The sequence below is a fragment of the Numenius arquata genome, chromosome 9, assembly GCF_964106895.1.
Source record: "Numenius arquata chromosome 9, bNumArq3.hap1.1, whole genome shotgun sequence".
Taxonomy (NCBI): Eukaryota; Metazoa; Chordata; class Aves; order Charadriiformes; family Scolopacidae; genus Numenius; species Numenius arquata.
Genome location: NC_133584.1, coordinates 46,188,724 through 46,207,439, shown reverse-complemented (window position 1 = coordinate 46,207,439; position 18,716 = coordinate 46,188,724). Strand labels below are relative to the sequence as shown.

General features: G+C 46.1%; 1 protein-coding gene across 2 annotated transcripts in view; it reads right to left on the bottom strand.

Annotated features, from left to right (window-relative positions):
* Positions 1 to 18,716, bottom strand: part of HPCAL1 (hippocalcin like 1) — a 66,657-nt gene that overhangs the window by 24,392 nt on the left and 23,549 nt on the right. The window contains exon 1 of one of the 2 annotated variants that reach the window (XM_074152991.1): positions 2,073 to 2,164. The exons of the other annotated variant lie outside the window; for it this stretch is intronic. The gene's annotated coding sequence lies outside the window, so the exon portion shown is untranslated. Of the gene's footprint in view, positions 1 to 2,072; positions 2,165 to 18,716 lie in introns of those variants that run through there. 2 annotated transcript variants of the gene reach the window in all.

Here is an 18,716-nt window from a genome sequence, read left to right as displayed (position 1 = left end):
TATTACTCTGTCTTTCCTTTAATAATGAAAAAAAACCCACATACACACCTCAAAATATCAAAAACCCAACCAAGCAACAACAAAACTGGCCAAACTGGCCAGATGAAAAGAAATCTTCAGAGAAGCTAAATAGAAAAATTACTTTAGTCCCCTCCCAAGTGCCTCGCGTGACTGCGGTGCTGCCTTCAGACACCAAATTCAATCGCTGCAGCAATTAGTCACGAAATTCAAGGTGAGTTGAAACGATCGGATACACCCAAGAGCATCCCTGCACTATTAACCACTGCTTCCCCCACCGAGGAAAACCAAGCGGATGAATAACTCGCTGTTAATAAAAAGCAGCTACCCATCCCTGGGCTGCGACACCAGTGAGGACGGGAGGATGGCAGCCCTCGTTCACCACCCATCCCTGGTGCCACCACTTGAGTCAACGCAGGAGCATCTCCCCCTCGGGTGCTTTGGTACCCAGTGACCACAGCACTGTGGTCTCATCGGGGCCCTGCTCCGTCACATCAGCCATGCTTTCCTTTCCACCCACAATTACTCCCTTCGTGATTTCCTTGTGCAAAACTGCCTACAGTCATCCAGACACTAAATTGCATCCATCAACTTTATCCCTGCTCAGAAAAGCCCCAACAGGGCAAGAAGCTCTCCCATCCAGCTCTGCTATTCAGATGCTTCACCACTTAGGCAATTTGCAACCTCTCCAGGCACTTTTTAAAGTGCCTTTTACATACAGATATAATATCCATCATCCACTAATGCTCTTAAAATGCCAGATGCTTCTTGCTGGCCGCCCCAGCTGGTCAACCCCCACTCAGCAAGCCTGTACATCCCTGGTGCAGCTCTGCCAGCCCACTGCTGAACGTGCAAATGCCATCTCCTCCGGGCTGGGGGAAAAATACATTAATACCAGTCAAAACCGAGATCACAAAGGACCGAAGCCACTGAATCCCCATCAGGCTGCTTTATTGCTCAGTGCAAATTTTCCCAGGAGGTTGCTAAACCTCTGAGAACTAACAAGCCATGAAGTATGAATACAGATGATACATATGTTGGTAGGACTGATGATGAGAAATCACTGATAAAACTTAGAACTTCCAGAGAAATCTTTCAAATCACCAGCTTCTGGATTTGAGACAAGTGAGGTAGGTTCATGGAGGTAAAAACTAGGTTCATGGAGGTTCATGTAGGATATAGCTCACATGGAGAAGAAAGTAAAGGTCCATGCTGGCCGCTCAGGCCAGAACCAGGCTCTGCAATATCTTACTGTCCACAAGCTAGAGGAGCTTCAATCCTCCCTGTAAAGTGCAGAGAAAACTATGCAACTTCCTGTTGCCTTTGTCAGCTTATTTGTAAACACTTCAGTATTAGGAACATTATTTTAGTTGCCTGTGCATCCCGTGCTCAATAGCATTGGGTTTTCTCAAGAAAAAAATAAAAAAGCAACACATTAGGAAATGTTGTAGTATCCTTAATGAAAGCATAAGCTCCCAGGGCAGCTCTGGATGGGATGAACACAGCTGGTTTCAGCCAGGTGCTGCCTTTCTCGCCTCCCACCCGCAGCTCTCCCGGCACCGGATCAGCAAACCCCCCCCCAGCACCTCACCGCTCCCCACCACCCGGAGAGCAAAGCCCCCATGGCTGCCGTGGCACAGTGTCCCGGTGGTTCTCAAGCCAAGTTTCGGTGCCGGTTGCACCACCCTAACACCACGCCACTGCGTCGGCACGAGAGGCTGTTGTTATACCATACATTTATGATAGCTCCACCACTGCTCTGCTTGCTCACCTCTTTCACCCAAGAGCTGCTTCTTCCACTCCAGACCTCTCCACCACTCTCTAGGATTTAGGGTTCAAAGCCGACCACCTCTCTCATCGCCAAAACTGATGTTCTCGGGACTGATGGAGGACCTACACGCTCACACCACGACGTATATTCACAGAGGGACTTCACGCAGCCACCCCACGCGGGACAGACGCCCACAGGGTGCCTACATACCTCCAGCTGTCCCAAGCCTCCCTCCCACCAGCTGCCTGAGGGGATGCTGGCCGCCCACTGCTTGCCCCCTCACCTTGCCCCTCCGTCTGCCCTGGGCTAAGGCGGGGGGTTCTCCGGCCGCCCCATCCCTCCGGCTGCTCCACCACACACAGCCCCGCGCGAACCAGGAAGCAGAGGCAAGCCGGCAGTTTATTTTTAGATGATTTTTTTTTTTTTTTCTTGATTACGAAGCGAAAACACATGAACAAACCACACGTTCACCCTCACTCCGCCCAGTGATGGGTTTTACATTTTACATCCTTCCAACACTCATAAATTCCTGGGTGATAACGGAGAACAGACGTCACCAAATCACCCCATACGTTTCCATTTTCCCCCTCAGCATCCCCATTCCTACATGGGCAAAATAAGAGTCTCTCAAACAATGAATTAAGTCTCTCCACAAAGCAGGCAAAGCCTGAAAAGAGAGCTCGGAGAGGGAACGTGCCCTTAGCACAGCTACAGCATAAAAGCAAGAAAGTGGCTCACCTCTCAGGTTGTCTCCCCCTTTCCCTCCTCCCTCAAAACCATCCAGGCTCAGGACACCCAGGAGCACCCCCAGAAGATGCAGCTCACACCTCCAAAGCTTCGCTGCAGACATTTCAGAGAAAGGAGAGCTAGCGTGGGATTATTTGTCCCTTCCCACCAGCTGAAACACAGTTTTGAATCCTTACTAGCCAGGAGTTGGCTGTTACTTCTCTTCTGCACCTCCTCAGACATCATTACTTATAGTATCTTTGAGTGTTTCGGTTAAAAAAGATATGAGATATCAAGAGATGCCCCAACCTTTAGTTTCAGCAGTGAAGGAAGGTAGAAGGGGTTGAAGGGTTTCCGAGCAGTTGATGGTTTCGCAGTCTACAGCTCCCCAGGTTGAATTTTTGGAGCCTGGAGAAGACCACCCAGCTGGTCATCCATCCACCATGGGAATTTATGGTACGGCACTTAATTTCCCTCAAAGGAAAAATAAAGATAAAAAAGTTGAAAGATCCCTTGGTTTTCCAAAATGTGTCTATTGGAAATTCACAGATCTTTCTTTAAAAAAAAACGAGGGCACTAGGTCAGCATACGCATAACCTACACCTACAGTAGAAAGACTTCTGCATCAAAGAGAAGAAAACCTTCAAGGAGCAATATACACTTATACAAGATGCAATTTGTGCCCACAGCCTGGTATGGCTACATATTCAGGCTCTAATGGAAAATTACCTGTTTCAAACTCTGTTCAAAGAGAAACCCCACGCCAGTGGAGGGCCACTTAGACGTGAACATTATTAATATAGAAATGACTGTTTCAGAGCTCTGAAAACCCTAATTAATCACAGCACTGGTTTTAAGAGTGATCGTTTGCAAATGCCACACCAACTCCACACCACCCTGACATCACCAGTGACGCCTCACCCCAGGCAGAAAAAAACCCTCACTATTTGCTGGATACCATACTGCTTGGACAACAAGCGTAAGCTGTCATTTTGATGAAAGCAAACTTGAAAAATAAAACACAGCCACTTGAAATCATAAGAAGGCATCTGCTTCAGTTTTAGTGTCTCACTACTGATTTTTACCCCCCAAGACAAGAAAAAGTTGGTGAGTATGCCATTGCACAGCAGCGCAGGGATGGACTGGACAGCTTCAAGCACTACAAGACTTGAAGACAAGCTTTGCTCCACAACCTCAACAACAGCAAGAAGATGTTCATGAATATAATAAGGTGGAAACTAAGACAGTTGGGTCACTCCAACCACTCAGTGTCCCTCTACGCCAGAATAAAAAGTAGATTCAACACGGCCTCGCAGATACCTAAATTAATTCAAAAATATTTTGGAAAGGCTGGCAAATATTTCTGCGTGTTTCAAGACGTGGAACATCTTTTCCTAGTCCTACCCAACAAACACGTGGTAAGCCACAGGCTGGCTTTAGGACAGTAGATTACATTAGCTAACAACCATCCCTTGCTTCACTCTCACTCAGCCCTCTTGGCCTGTCACAATCAGCCAGAGTGGGTCTTCAAAACAGGTCAATGTATCAGGGTTCCCAGAAGGGACCGGGGCAGGCAGACGCTGACACACCATTCAAGCACGCTGCAGCCCAGATCCACCTCGACCAAGTAGCTGAACTTGTCCTGTCAAAACAGTAGTTAAAAATATACCTTTATCCTGTCCTGGATGGAGGCTTGGCCTCTTTTGGGGATGCCAGGATGGGGATGTGAGTAGCATCATGCTGCTGCCCCAAGCCACCTCACCCTGCGTGGTGCTGGCAGCAGCACCCTGAAAGCACTGTCACTGAGGGCAAAGCTTTCACAGCCTCCGCTTGCCTTATGCCAAAGGTTTTTGCTACACTGTTAACAAAAAATTAAATCTTTTGTTGTAATTAAGAAAAAAGAAGAGGCTATCAGTGAGAAGAGCCCTGGGCTTTTGCTACACTGGAGACATTTCACAAAAATATCACTACAAGGCTGCAGGTGTCATTAGTCACCTTGTCTGTGCTTTATCCGATCGTGTACAGTGCCCATTCAACACCCTCCAGCAACACAACAAGGTGGCTGGTGCCAAGTTTAACTATCCCCTTGCTTAAAACCTGAAAGTTATTTTATGCAGTGATGGGGAGGTGCATTTACTGGGCGAAGCGAAAGCCTCATGCTGTGCCCCCGTACCCTGAAGGAGACTTGAATTTAAACCTACTTAACTAGCGAACTGCACTCTTCAAGGAGCAGCGTGCTTACCTCTAGGAAGCATTGCAGAAGCACCACCATCAGCTACAATTCCTTACTCCCTTCGTCTACAGAAGCAGCGTCTTCCCCTTCCTGCTGCCCAAGGCTTTGCCAACGGGGCAGATTTGTGGCTGCAGTGACACCAGTGTCCTGCTCCCTTCCCGCACAAGACCACTTGTAGTAGGGTAGCTCCTCCTCAGCTCACCACTGGGGCAGGCACAGAGACCCACCGACAGCCAGACCCCAGATTTCCAGCAGCGGAGAGCAGTACCAGTTGAGCTGAAACGGGCTGCCAGTCCCCACCAAGGGATGCTGGCACAGACCTCCCACACCAAACACGCACAAGTTCCCAAGGGAAAGGCATTTAAGTGTCAAGACCTCTCCTTTCCAACCTCCAAAGAAGCCTACGGACTTCTCCAGCAGCCTAATGGACTGTGTTTATTGCTGCATCCTTCACTTTATAGGTCAACATATACCAGAGAGCTAGCAATTCTCAGCTAATCAGGTTTCCGTGCAGACTGACAAATGGCTCCCAGTAAGAATATAAAAAACCCATAAAATCAACAGTCCCTATAATCAACTCGCTCAACGTAATGCAGTAAGTGTGCAGAAAGCTCCTACGCTTTATTAACACATTTGATTGCACTTCATGGCAACATCCTGGGGGGCTTGTGGTGGCGGTGGGACCCCAGCCTGGGCCAGCTGCAGTAAGGAACATGTTCTCACTGGTCTCTGCTGTTTGTGCCCCACTAACGCTGTGCTATTTTAAAACTAAATTAGCAGCAATTCCTTGACATACCATTAGTGTGCTCACCAAACACCAAAGCCTAAAACCAGACTGCAAACACATGCTCACACAGGAGATCCTCGCTCCACCGCTGGATTACCCCAGGCTGGAAACTTCTTATAGGTGAGTCCTTCCTATCCCCCTGGTCAGACCCTAAAACCATGAACTGACATTGCTGACGGGGTGCATAAATCATCCTTCCCATGAAGACCAAGCATAGCTCCTTGTTACTCTGCCCCTGCAGCTCTGCCACATTTGGTCCCTCCAAACTCCAAATCCTATGCACTTTACCCCAAAACATTTCAGGAAGCACACTCATGATCAAGAAGAGCTTGAGAAGTTTAATGACATTGCTGACACACATATACGGCATCCCTCCTCCTTCCCGCTGCAGTGCTCGTGGTGACGGTGGGCCACTGCCTGCCCCGAGAGCTGAACCACAGAACCCTGTGAGCCAGGAGAGGAAGAGATGCTCTATAGAGAGGCAGGCAGAAAATCACAGCCTCCTCCTCCATGATGGCCCTCGGCTGGCCTTAGAAGATGACCAGGTTTTCCAGCTAAAACACTGGTGCTCTCGGAGGTCTGGCTGAGCAGGTAAAGGGGACAGCGAGTCTGCCAAGGTCCCTGATTAGGCGTGAAAGAAAAGCCCTGCGCACACAATACTCTTACTGCAGCTATAAATAGCACACACCCCCCCCCCCCCCCCGAACCAAAGTTGTACACATTATATTGACACTCCTGACTTAATAGGATTTGCTGGGTGGCCTGAACCAGCTCCGGCTGCTGCAGGTCAGCCTCGCTGAGCAATTTTCACAACGTGTGCACATTGTTCGGCGCTGCGAGTGGGGGGAGCACGGGGATAATCCCATGTTTTCAGTGTCCTGGTCGGACTAAGGCAGGAAGAGACTGTGAGAAATTCCTAAAGGGTCTTACTGAGTTTGCATGCACGGCACGACAGGGAGAAAACTTCCAGGCTGAGCGTTTCGATGTAACAAGCTTATCTCAGGGCTACATTACAGAAGCTTCTGTTTCTAATACCAGTGCTGTTTCTATCTACTTTATATTCACCCTTTTTCACAGTGGTAGAGTAACACAGAACACAGCAGTTCTAATAAAATATATGTAAGACAGTGCCTTCTATATAATTTCCATCCCTATCTGGGTTACTGTCTGTTAACTTGAGGCGCTGACCTGCGTACAATTACCCAAATAATCTTTTAGTGTATCATTTCCACCACACCACCTTTGCCGAGTTTCACAGCCTGCCAGTGGTGCTGAGAAGCAGGTCCAGGTTGTGCCTTGACCCTTCAAGCATGTACAAGATGTACCTCCTGCCCTCGGTCCCAGGGCTGGGCTGCGCTGCTGAGCTTCCCAGGCACAACCACAGCACCGCTTCACCTCCACCATCTGCCCTCCAGAACTGAGCCCCCATCACTTCCATCACCTGATAAAATACCTCAAAACCTGTCTGCTCATCTGCTCTGAGAAAAAAAACAGTGTTGATACGTCCATCCCCAAAATGAAAAAGTACCAATTTATACCAGAAGTGAGCGATCACAGCCTCCTGACTACATAGCCAAATACTCCACTTTGCTCCACCATTGCTCTCTGGAGAAGAGAAGACTGAGGGGAGATCTGATCAACGCCTATAAATACTTAAAGGGTGGGTGTCAAGAGGATGGGGCCGGTCTTTTTTCAGTAGTGCCCAGTGACAGGACAAGAGGTAACAGGCACAAACTTGAACATAGGAAGGTCCATCTAAACATGAGGAGGAACTTCTTTACTTTGAGGGTGGCAGAGCCCTGGAAGAGGCTGCCCAGAGAGGTGGTGGAGTCTCTGTCTCTGGAGACATTCAAAACCCGCCTGGACATGTTCCTGTGCAACTTGCTCTAGGTGGAACTGTTTTGGCAGGGGGATTGGACTAGATGATCTCCTGACATCCCTTCCAACCCCATATCATTCTGTGATTCTTTGATTGCAAGGGTTGAGCATCACCTGGCTGAAAACTTCACCCTGAAACCTTGGGGCCTGAGCCACAGACCAGGAGGCAGCACGACTTTTTGTTGTACAGATGCAGAACAAAAATATATCTTCCTGTACCTTATCACGTCATCCCCAGCATCACTCCCTCACAGGCAACAATCATGAGCAAGGAATGAAGTAGGACAGTTTAATATTGCACCTTAAGGGTTATCAAACATTGGAATAGGCTGCCCAGGGAAGCAGTGGAATAGCCATCCGTGGAGGTATTTAAAAGATGGGTAGGCGTGGTACTTAGGGACAGGGTCTAGTGGTGGTTTTGGCAGTGTTAGGTTAATGGTTGGACTCAATGACCTTGAAGGGCCCTTCCAACCCAGACAATTCTATGCTTCTATAACTCCCTACCAACCCCAGCTTCCTTCAACTGCTGCATGACTATAAGCAACACAGGAACCAAGCAGGACAACTGTAACTGCTCATCCATGGGCTAAGTTTTGCAGGTCACTGACCCAATTTGCTCAGGACAAGCTCTCAAGTGTGCCTGTCCCTCCGGGCACTCTGTGTCTCCGGGCCTTAGGGATGCAGTCTCTCCCCACAGCGCTTCTGTAGTTTTCTGGAATGAGGTTTGGCTATTGGGACCACTGGGAATTTGTAACACGAGAAGAAGAAATAATAGAGTTGACCTCAAGCTGGTTCAATACACTCATTCTGAAACTAAAGTAGCAGAACCATGATGCATCATTTTTTCCTACCACAGCCTTGACTGTTATGGAAAATGCAGTAATGAAGAAAGGGGCGGGCTCGTGAGCCAACCCCACCTGTCTGCACCCCGTCTCCTTCTTCAGTATGGACTGCATGCCGCGGCAATAATATACATAGTGTTTGCATGGCTATCTAAGAACCCCAGGCAGAAGTGATTGTAAAGAGACATGTAGTTTAAAATTTCATTAAAGAAATGGCTATAATACAATCACAAGTCACTCAATGCACTGGAGGCTTAATGTTGCTAAGGAAAATTATGAGCCTCCTCCTGCAAATATCCTTATCTACCCACAACAGAGAAAGAGCCAGTAGTTTAACAACATCTTTATTCAGCACATGTACTAGACCAGAATAAGGTGATCATTAAATAGTTTAAAACAAAGAAGCTAGCAAAATTTAATAAGCCTCAGCAAACCCAGTGAAACGGGGCTAAGAGGCTCTACCAGCTATACCTTACGCTTAGCCCCCTCTTAGGAAACCTCCCACAGGAGATGCAAGGACAATCAGCTTCCACACAGGATGGATGACAGACAGGTGGCTCCTTCTGCAAAACCCATTTTCTTTATTCTGCACAAGTGGATAATTTGGCTCAAGGGGAAGGAGGAAAAAAAAAAAAAAAGCAGAAGGGGAGGTAAGGAAAATGCTTGAATGTTAGAATAGGCAAACTACTGAGCTAGAAAATCTAGATTAAATTAAGCATTCCTGCAAATTTGTAATAAAGAAACGAATGGCTCCCATCTGGAAGCTCAGCAAATTAACTTGGATCCTGGTTAAGAAGACAGCACCAGAGCCTGCTTCCAGAAATGTAAATATCCAGTGTGCATTTGCAATCCAATCACAGGCTAAAAATATAAGACAACTCAGAGTGGAAATCTGATTTTGTGTCTACCCTTGTAATGGGAAATAAAACAATCGCTCTCTGTAGACACAGCAATCTGGACTCATTCTTCCTGCTGGAGAGATGCTGCAAGATGTCTTAGCACCATGAAAGTCTTTCAGCTGCTTCTGACTGCAAGGCCACAGCTCACATGTTGGGGGTCTGACTTTTCTCCATCATACTCCGCTTCTCCATCTCCATTTCCATCCCGTCCCCTCAGTTGCTCCAGTGCACTGTCCTCAGCTTTCTGTTTACTCAAACCACTTTATTTGGTCCTTTTTTTTAAAGAGTATTCCTGTTCCTTGTTCCCCGAGAGGTTTATCATTGGCCTTCCAGTATGAGATGAAGTACTCTTGCTCTCAGTGTACAGATGGAGAAGTCAACCACAGGCGTGAACAGGGCTTAGGACTAAATTTAACCCAGAAGAGGACAGCCTCTCTGCCAGTGGGAGAAGTAGACTAGGAAGGCAATTTGGAGCAGGAGCCTGTTTTAGATGCTCCCTGGTGGTGCCTACCTCCCTTTAGACTACAGAGAGAGCCCGGGGAGACCAAGCTTAGCCTCTGAGCATCATCCTCTGGGACTTCCTTTCTATGCTACAAAAGGAAGGAAAAGCTATTAGAAGTTAATGTCATCCATATGGTTCAAGAACTGACATTGCAAGGGAAGTTTTAGGGTGTTCCACCACCAGAAGGCATTAATGGAAAAAGGACATTTCTCCATGGATGAAAGATGGCCTTCTGTGATCACAGCAGGCGCAGCTGAGAGTTTTAAACTAAAGGAAAAAAAAACCTCTAGAGAGGATAATCAGGAAAATCAGTTAATTCCCACATCTGGTTTTAATAAACAGACAGGGGGATTGGTAAATGTGAACAAAAAAGCACACAATATCATCCAAACTTAGGAGAACAAAGAGCGTATTAACATCAATAGCAGCAGTCAGATAGGATGGTAGATAATTAGCCAGAAATTCACAGGTGATGAGTAAGAAACAAGATCAAGGATTAGCATACTGATACTGGGCAATGCAACAGAGAAGTCAGGAAGCAGAAGGAGAAGAAACTCAGGAGGATGGCAGTCGTAGCTGGCCTATAGTGTTATGGGGTCCACACTGCCTGGGAGAAGGAGGGACAATGGCACAGGTTGTCCTACACCCTATAGAGTTTGCATGGGAGTGCAGCGTTAATTGCAAAGTCCGCAGCAAGATAAAACTGCTAACATGGCTTATCTTACTGTGGGACTGTAGCTTCCCAAAATACTCAACTGAAGAACCTACTATTAACGTTAAGAACTGACCACAGATATTCCTGGAAGCAGCAGACAGCAGCTGTAATCCTCCAGCTGCTGAACTAGAAAAGGGCGATACTAATTTAGACACTGTAAGTAGCTGTAAGTGCCCACAGAAAGTAATTCAGGAGGCGATCGTAATCACGGAGAGGTGGTTTAGGTAGAAGAATATTCTGAAGTGAAACACAGAAATGCATATTTTCAATTTCCCATAAGCTTTGAGAATTCAAAGGAACTCAGCATGGAAGTCAACTGGACTGAAGTGCTCAATTGTAAGAAGTTTAGAATATCTTTATGGCAAAGATAGGGAAAAAAAAAAGAGTTAGTACTTACAACCCCAAGCAATGTGGGGGAGACAATGCGGGAATGACTCCAATTTAACTGGAGAAACAATCACCAAAAAAGGGATTTTGGGACTAGAGTGCCTGCGAGGAATGGAGAGGAAGGGCTGCTCAGCAACGACAGCTGTGTCACGGAGGTCAGGAAGCAAAGGGGTAAAAGAGAAATTGCCAAAGTCAAGCTGAATTAGATCATGCAAATAAAAATAAAGAGCAAAGATCAAAATGTTCTTCAGTGATACCAATTTAAAAAAAAAAAAAAAGAGTAAGGAAAGTGGCAGACTAGCAGCACTTCGCTGATGCATCATAAAATGAAAGCATGAGAGGGGAGAGAAGCTTTTGCTGTAACTGCATCAGGATGGTGAACAGCAGATGGGAAAAAATAAACCCATAGAGCTAACAAAAAACCTCAAACTACTAAACAGCCCATGAGTAAGCTAAAACTGAAAGTGGGGCAGTTTCTAGTCAGGGAGGGAGGTGAATGGCCTCTCAGCAGGGCAAGCACCCGAGAGGGGACCTGTTTGTTGGGTTTGGAAGTCTATTCGCCACCCTCTGCAAAAACACGAGACTGGACTTGGCAATCAACACAGCTTTGTGAAACCAGCCATTTTGAAACACACTGGCCACCACCAGCTCACAGAGAAACCAAAACAACAGGATGATGAGAGACTCTCGTGATGTGTAGGGAAAACTATCTTAAAATAAGATTAAATGGGATTAATTGCTACCTGTAGCCTCATCCCTTAGCACTCATAGACTAGACTGCTTTTGGTGCTCTCCTTCAGCATCTTCACATCCATTTTCTGACCTCCGCACACCATCATCACTTTCTGATCTCCTTCAGCAGGAGTTGCAGCTGTACAGGCTCTTGCACCTGGAGGTTTGCAGTATGGGAACATGCTGATTTTTAAACGCTGGTCACCAGATCCATTTTGGAACAGGCAACACCAAAACAAGTATATCTGTAGCTGGGTGGGAGCAGTCTGTCTCACGTTTACTCACTAAAATTTGGTAGCAAATCAGTTAAGACTAAATCCAAGCTTTGTTCTAAATAACCTTAACGTAGCACAGATGTCTGCCTGGAATTCACTCCCGAACTTCAGCATCCTGAGCAAAGCAAACTGCATCATTTATAAGCCCTGTCATGACTGCTTCTTCCTCCACCTGTAATTAAGAAAAGGTGATTCATTTATCTGAGAAAGCTGGGATTAAAAAAAGTGTGCAGCATGAGCTGGTTTTTAAGCCTTCTTGTTCTCCAATAAAGATGTCACTATCAGAACACAGGGTTGCCTTTAGAGGATGAGAAAATATTTCTGAGTGCACAGAAAATATTCCCAACAAGGAGACGCAGCTCTTTCCTAGACCAACACCGATTTCTTTCTAATGAGCCCCTACCTCTTCAGGTGGCACAGGTGCAATCTGGTTTGTAGCTCCATCAAGCCAGGATTCAACCATGCACGCAGTAACTAGCTTTGTGCCTGCAGTTTACTGAGAGTTAAACTCAAAACCTCAGCAACAACAGAATTGCCATCACACAAGCCAGGGAAGCAAACCCATTACCGTCCAGAGTTATTAGTATATTATATTATTAAGCAGAACTTAAGGAAAGGGTAAGAAGCTACATGAGTAACTCCATGACTTATGCCCAGCTCCACTGCTGCTCACCAGCTCCGAGACGGCTCAACCGCGCGTGCAACCACACGTATCATCGCTATTCCAAGTAATGAGAAACAGCTTAACCTCTAACCTGAGGAGATACTCTGAGGACATCTCCTCAAACACAAAGACAATTAAAACCAGCACTAGCACACAGGCAAGTCCGCTGCATCAACAAACAGCAGAAGATTTTCTGAGTCTGTTGTCTTGATGCAACGTGGTACGTAGCTTTATGACTTGTAGCTGTAAAAATGTTAAGAATGTACAAGTTTATAGAATGTACGAGGAACCAAACCGAAGTCTTTTCTGCAGTCTTGCCTCTTCTCTCACAAATCACTGCATTTTAAAGCATTTAGTCATCTCCCTAAATTCAGCCACAAAGCAGATTGCTACTTAACTACGCGCTGGGAAGTTCTACCTCTGCAACACATAGCCCAAATGAGAGAAATTCTGAGAAGAAAACCAGAACATAAGCAGGTATTCCCAGTACAAGAACTACTCGAGATAGTAAAGTTATTGACAAGTACTTAACAGAAGGTCAGAATGGGTTGGGTTGGAAGGGACCTTAAAGGACATCTAGTTCCAAACCCCCTACCCTGGGCAGGGCCACCTCCCACTAGACTAGGTTGCTCAAAGCCCCATCCAGCCTGGTCTTGAACACTTCCAGGGATGGGGCATCCACAGCTTCTCTGGGCAACCTGTTCCAGTGTCTCACTACCCTCACAGCAAAAAATTTCTTCCTAATATCTAATCTAAACCTACCCTCTTTCAGTTTAAAACCGTTACCCCTTGTCCTATCACTACACTCCCTGATAAAGAGTCCCTTCCCATCTCTCCTGTAGGCCCCCTTTAAGTAATGGAAGGCTGCTAAAAGGTCTCCCTGGAGCCTTCTCTTCTCTAGGCTGAACCACCCCAACTCTCTCAGCCTGTCTTCGTAAGGAGAGGTGCTCCAGCCCTCTGATCATCTTGGTGGCCCTCCTCTGGACTCGCTCCAACAGGTTCATGTCCTTCTTATGTTGGAGGCCCCAGAGCTGGACGCAGGACTCCAGGTGCGGTCTCACTAGAGTGAACAAGGAGAATCACCTCCCTCAACCTGCTGGCCACACTTCTTGTGATGCAGCCCAAGGTACGGCTGGCTTTCCTGGCTGTGAGCACGCATTGCCTGGTCACGTTGGGGTTCTCATCCACCAACACCCCCAATCCTTCTCCTTAGGGCTGTTTCTCAATCCATTCTCTGCCCAGCCTATATTTGTGCTTGGGATTGCCCCGTCCCATGTGCAGAACCTTGCACTTGGCTTTCCTGAACTTCATGAGGTTCACATGGGCCCACCTCTCAAACCTGTCCAGGTCTCTCTGGATGGCATCCCTTCCTTCCAGCATGTCGACCGTGCCACACAGCTTGGTGTCATCAGCAAACTTGCTGAGGGTGCACTCAATTCCACTGTCCATGTCACCAACAAAGATGTTAAACATCGCTGGTCCCAATACCAACCCCTGAGGAACACCACTTGTTACTGGTCTCTACTTGGACATCAAGCCATTGACCACAATTCTTTGAGTGCGGCCATCCAGCCAATACTGGAATTTTCACATGCTCTGCACATGATGCCAACAACTCAAAAAGAGCACTGGTGACCTCCCATCAACAAAAGTTCTCAAGCATCACTATTGACCCGGATTAAGTATGCATCTAAGTGCACAAATAAATCTAGCCAACCCCATGATAATTTAAGGATATGCCTCAAATGAAATACAAGATTGAATGTTCTTCTGGCTCAGGGCAGGCTTTACACCCCTTTCATTACACGCTTTTCAGTGCGAGACAGAAGCGCAATGCTGAAGCAAAGGCGCAGACTGAAAGAGAATCAGGCTACAAATCACAATTTATTTTATTGTCAGTGTCTTATCTTTAAACCAGTCTTGCAGGAAAAGAACAGTGGGAAAGAGGCTCAAAAATTATTTCAAAGACACCACTGCACTGGCTGTCTGCTAGTAGATTAATCATTTAGTGTCCACTTAGCAATAACCGTAATTGTTTTGGAAGACATTCATATTGCAAAATTGTAAGAGTGAGTCAAGTTGAATCTAACCCTTCTTCATTTTACATTTGCTTTAGACATGTTATCTCCAGTACAGAAAGGACCAACTTCAAGGGGAAAAACACATCATGTAGATTAAAGTTTATTGATTACCCAGACAATAATTCCAGTCCAGCAATTTGAGGTCTCTCCAAAGGGACAGAAAGAGATGGTATTTACAGAAACTGGATCTAATGAGAAAACCTTCAGGCAAGGAAGGCAAACCCGAAAGCAATGAGTATCAATTTTTATAGATTATAAACAACTGTTTGCTCTTTCTCTTTTACAATTCCATTTCCCTTTATAACTACACTCCATATGCTCTACCTTCCTGCAGAAACACCCATTGCTAGGCTGGGGTGGCCCAAGCTGGGTTATGTTGCAGTAACTATGGGCAAAGCATAAGCCTTGCTTAAGCTCACTTTGCCAGGGAGAGCCTTAAGTTTATCAGTTTAAAAAAAACACCCTGCAACAAACAGTGTCACCAAGGGGACTCTTCCTTTTCCCACAGTGATTTGACCAGCACAGAGCTCCATGTTGAAGGAGTGTTTTATTTCTACAACAAATCCCAGAGTCCCAAGCAGGTAAGTTCACTTCAGAGAGGGCACAGAGCCCAAGGAAATAACTTTTCTTAGGGGGGAAAAAAAAAAAAAAAAAAAAAAAAGCACTACTTCTCCAAAGTGTCTTCCTGACAAGCCAATTTCACTGAAAGTACTCATGGAGAAGTCTCCCTTGTTGGCTAAGGACGTGAGCCAGAGGACTTGGGGAACCAACATCGGCTGCTGCTCCTTCATGGAGCTTCACATGGTTCTCTGCAGACAGAAGAAACTCACTCCTGCAAAGCTAACCCTTGTTATGCTCTTTGTGTCATAGCTGCATGATCCCAAGAGTGTTGAAGCCCCAACACTTGGGGTAAGCAAGGAAACCCGACCACACGGCTGCTGCAGTTTCTAACAGCCCTCAGCTCCGCAGGTACTGGATTTGCCTTCATCAGATATGAAGTACCTGCAGTAACTCCATCGTGAGCGAAAAGGAGCTAAAAAAAGCAAACAGAGGGGAAAACAACTATGGTTTAAAGAATCCTCTGAACGAACTGAGCTACAGCTGAGCTTGCACGCAAATAGATTTGGGTTTCACAGACAAACAGCAGTGATAGGAGAGGAATTAAGTAAACAGCCATTTGCCAAATATAACTCTCTAAAACAGTTTGTCAGAAAATGGCAACTTTGGTGGAGTGAAGCAATAGGACGGAACAGACATTCTCACAGCGTCACGTTTTTATTTAGAAGACAAATAAGAACAAAATAAATACATCTTGCAGATGGCTTGTCTCTGAGTGGTCCCGATAAAAGCCTCTGTGCTCTGACTTCAGGCCAGCCACATTCCATCTCCAACTGCACAGCCTGCAGAAGCATTAGCAGTAATTAAGAAAAGCCAACAGTAGTGATAAGCCAGACCTCTGTAAAAGAAATACGCACTGCACTGATACAGATTCTTTTTTTCTTTCACTTTTTGGTGTACTAACATGGTGCACTCCTTATAAAGACAGTTTCCAAGCACTTCACATTTGTTCCCCTTGACTCACTGAATCCTAGATGAGACCCTCAGCATCACTTATCCCAGCAGCTCTCCAGGATGGTGCCAAGGACTTCATGTGTGGCCACCAAGCAGATACTGCTCTTGCAAGTCGCCACACAAGTGCCCAAAGCGCAGCCCCTGGGAATTTGCGGTGATCTCACAAAAAGCGTTGAGAACCACTGATCTAGTCCGATATCGCTTGGTTCAAAGAATTTCTCCAAGAATTTCTGCATCTAGCCACCATCCGTTTGGCTTACTCCACGTTTTCAGAAGACATGCAACCCTGACCTAAAAGCCTCCAGAGGATGGAGAACCCACCGTAGCCTGAAACCATTTGCTCCAAACAGCGATGTTCTTCCACCATTAGGCAGCCACACGGTGCACAGCTTTTTGGGGAGAGGTGGGATAAGGGAATTCAATTGTTTTGTGCCATCTCTCTCTTCATACCATATATAGCTCAGCACTCACTTGTGCAGCTCACTGAAAGATTAGTTGGGTTGTTCAGGCAGGCAAGGGTAGACCCTTAAGACGGTTAAGTGATTTGGGGCAGGATGATCATCTGTCTCTGCCCTGCCCACAATTAACCATTGCATGGCTCTTGTCTGTGCTAGGGCTGAGCTCTCCCAGGGCAGCAAGCAAAGCGGAGAACCTGAGCTCCTTCCAGCATGACCGGGAGCATCTCTCCTCCCTCAGCTTCCAGGGATTTAAAGAAGGTTGGCACAAAGGTAGCTGATCCCATCAATGCTCCTGGATCTTGCTCATTCCACCTAAAGTTCAGTATCTCAAACAGCAGGGAAATTAAGCAACAAAGCCTTGCAATAACCTAATAAATTGTGTCATGTATCTACACTCAGATGGTTGTAAAGAGCATGACAAACTTAAAACAGCCTGCAAATTTCTAAAATTAAATGGTTCTTGGTGTTACAAAGGTCAGCCATCTGTTCAAACGTTCATGTTACAGTTAATTTAACTTTTCTTCTTCCACTCTCCTGACTCAAGCATACTCCCCAGGAAGAAGAAAACCTGGCTGAAGTCACCCATTAGACAGCTCTCCATGTCCACAAAACTGCCCACAGAAAACATCTTTATAGTCAAGACAGAACACGGAAGCAAAGGAAAAAAGTGGTGGAAAGAAGGGGTATGTATCTAGGTCTCACAGGACATCAAATCCTGCAGAGAGCCGGGACTGCAGGTGATGTTCAGCAGAGAACTCATCAGGTTCTGAAAGCTGCACTCAATGTCCGCAACGTGGCAGGAGACTCCAGCCCATCCTTCCCAACTCCTGCTTGGCCTTGCTGGGCTCCTAGAAACACTAGAGAGCAATGCAACAGCCAACTTCAAACTATCGTCTCCTGATGTGGAGGGCTCCAAAGTGAAATATGACTGTTTGCAATGGATTTCACATACATTTCTAATGGAGCTTTTTGCCTTAAGAAAAAATAATAATTAAAAAATATTTAAATATCAGTCTGGAGTTACTCAGCAAGCAAGGCCAGCCCCAGGCTGAAACTGAGCTTATAGGGAGAGAAGTGGGCTCCAAGCTGTGTATGGTATATAAAGAGACATGACACAAAACAACCAAGTTCTGCTGTTCAGCATCCTTCCAAAGTCTGGGTTATTCTGTCCTCTCCTCTATTCCTTGTCATAAAAAACGGGGAAAGGGGTGGGGTGTGGATAGAGGGGAAAAAAAAAAAAAAAAAAAAAAGATGATAGGTTCTGATCAAGCTGAAGAACAAGGGAGACAGGGAGACAGAGCCATAATATGCTATTTTCAGGAAAAAACCAAGCCTGGGCAGGGAGAAGTTAGGCACGATGTGAAAGTGGGCAGCTAAGAATGGGTTGGCCTTCTGCAACCTTCAAACACTCTTGAAATGCCTCTTTAAGGAACTGGCCAACACATTTGAGATCACGGGCAGTCCCTTGCCCACCAGGACCTCTCTGGCATGAAGGAATAGGCAATACCTACATCCTTACGCCTCCAGCTTTAAGCTGGGAATGATGGCTTCAAAGGAGACAAGGCAACACACTGTACATCATTTTGAACCAGCAGGAGTTGGAACAGGTTTTCATGGAGATATTTGGATCAAATTCTGTGTAACAGAGACATTGTGCAGAACTACCTACTGGGTTAAACACAGCTGAGTTTGGACGGAGAAAAGTGTCCCCGTACTCACTTGGAAACCCATCTAGGAACAGGTGTGAATCCTTCATATTGCAGGTGGCTTAATTCAGGGTAATAACAGTGAATGAATTACCTGGAAATGTTGCCATTCATTATTTTCTAAACACCTCCAGCTTAAAATCTAGCAAGCGCTTAGCAGCCTGACCTTTGGGATGAATGTAAAAGCAGTGCTACAGCACCAAAACAAAATATTTTCCTGTTTTTTAAAGTCAATAGGACCTGTATTATTTGAAGAACGGTAGCCTAAGGGAATCTGCTTCACTGCAAAACTGTTTAGGCAGCTGCCATTAGTTTAAAAGCCCATTTTTGTTTAATGACTGCAGTTTCACATTCTCCCAATGCCATGCATCATAACTGTCATCCCTAAACCTTAGATTTATGAAAGCATCCAGCAACATCATTGTACTCGGGGGTCTGCTGACATTCCTATTATTAAACCACTTCTTGCA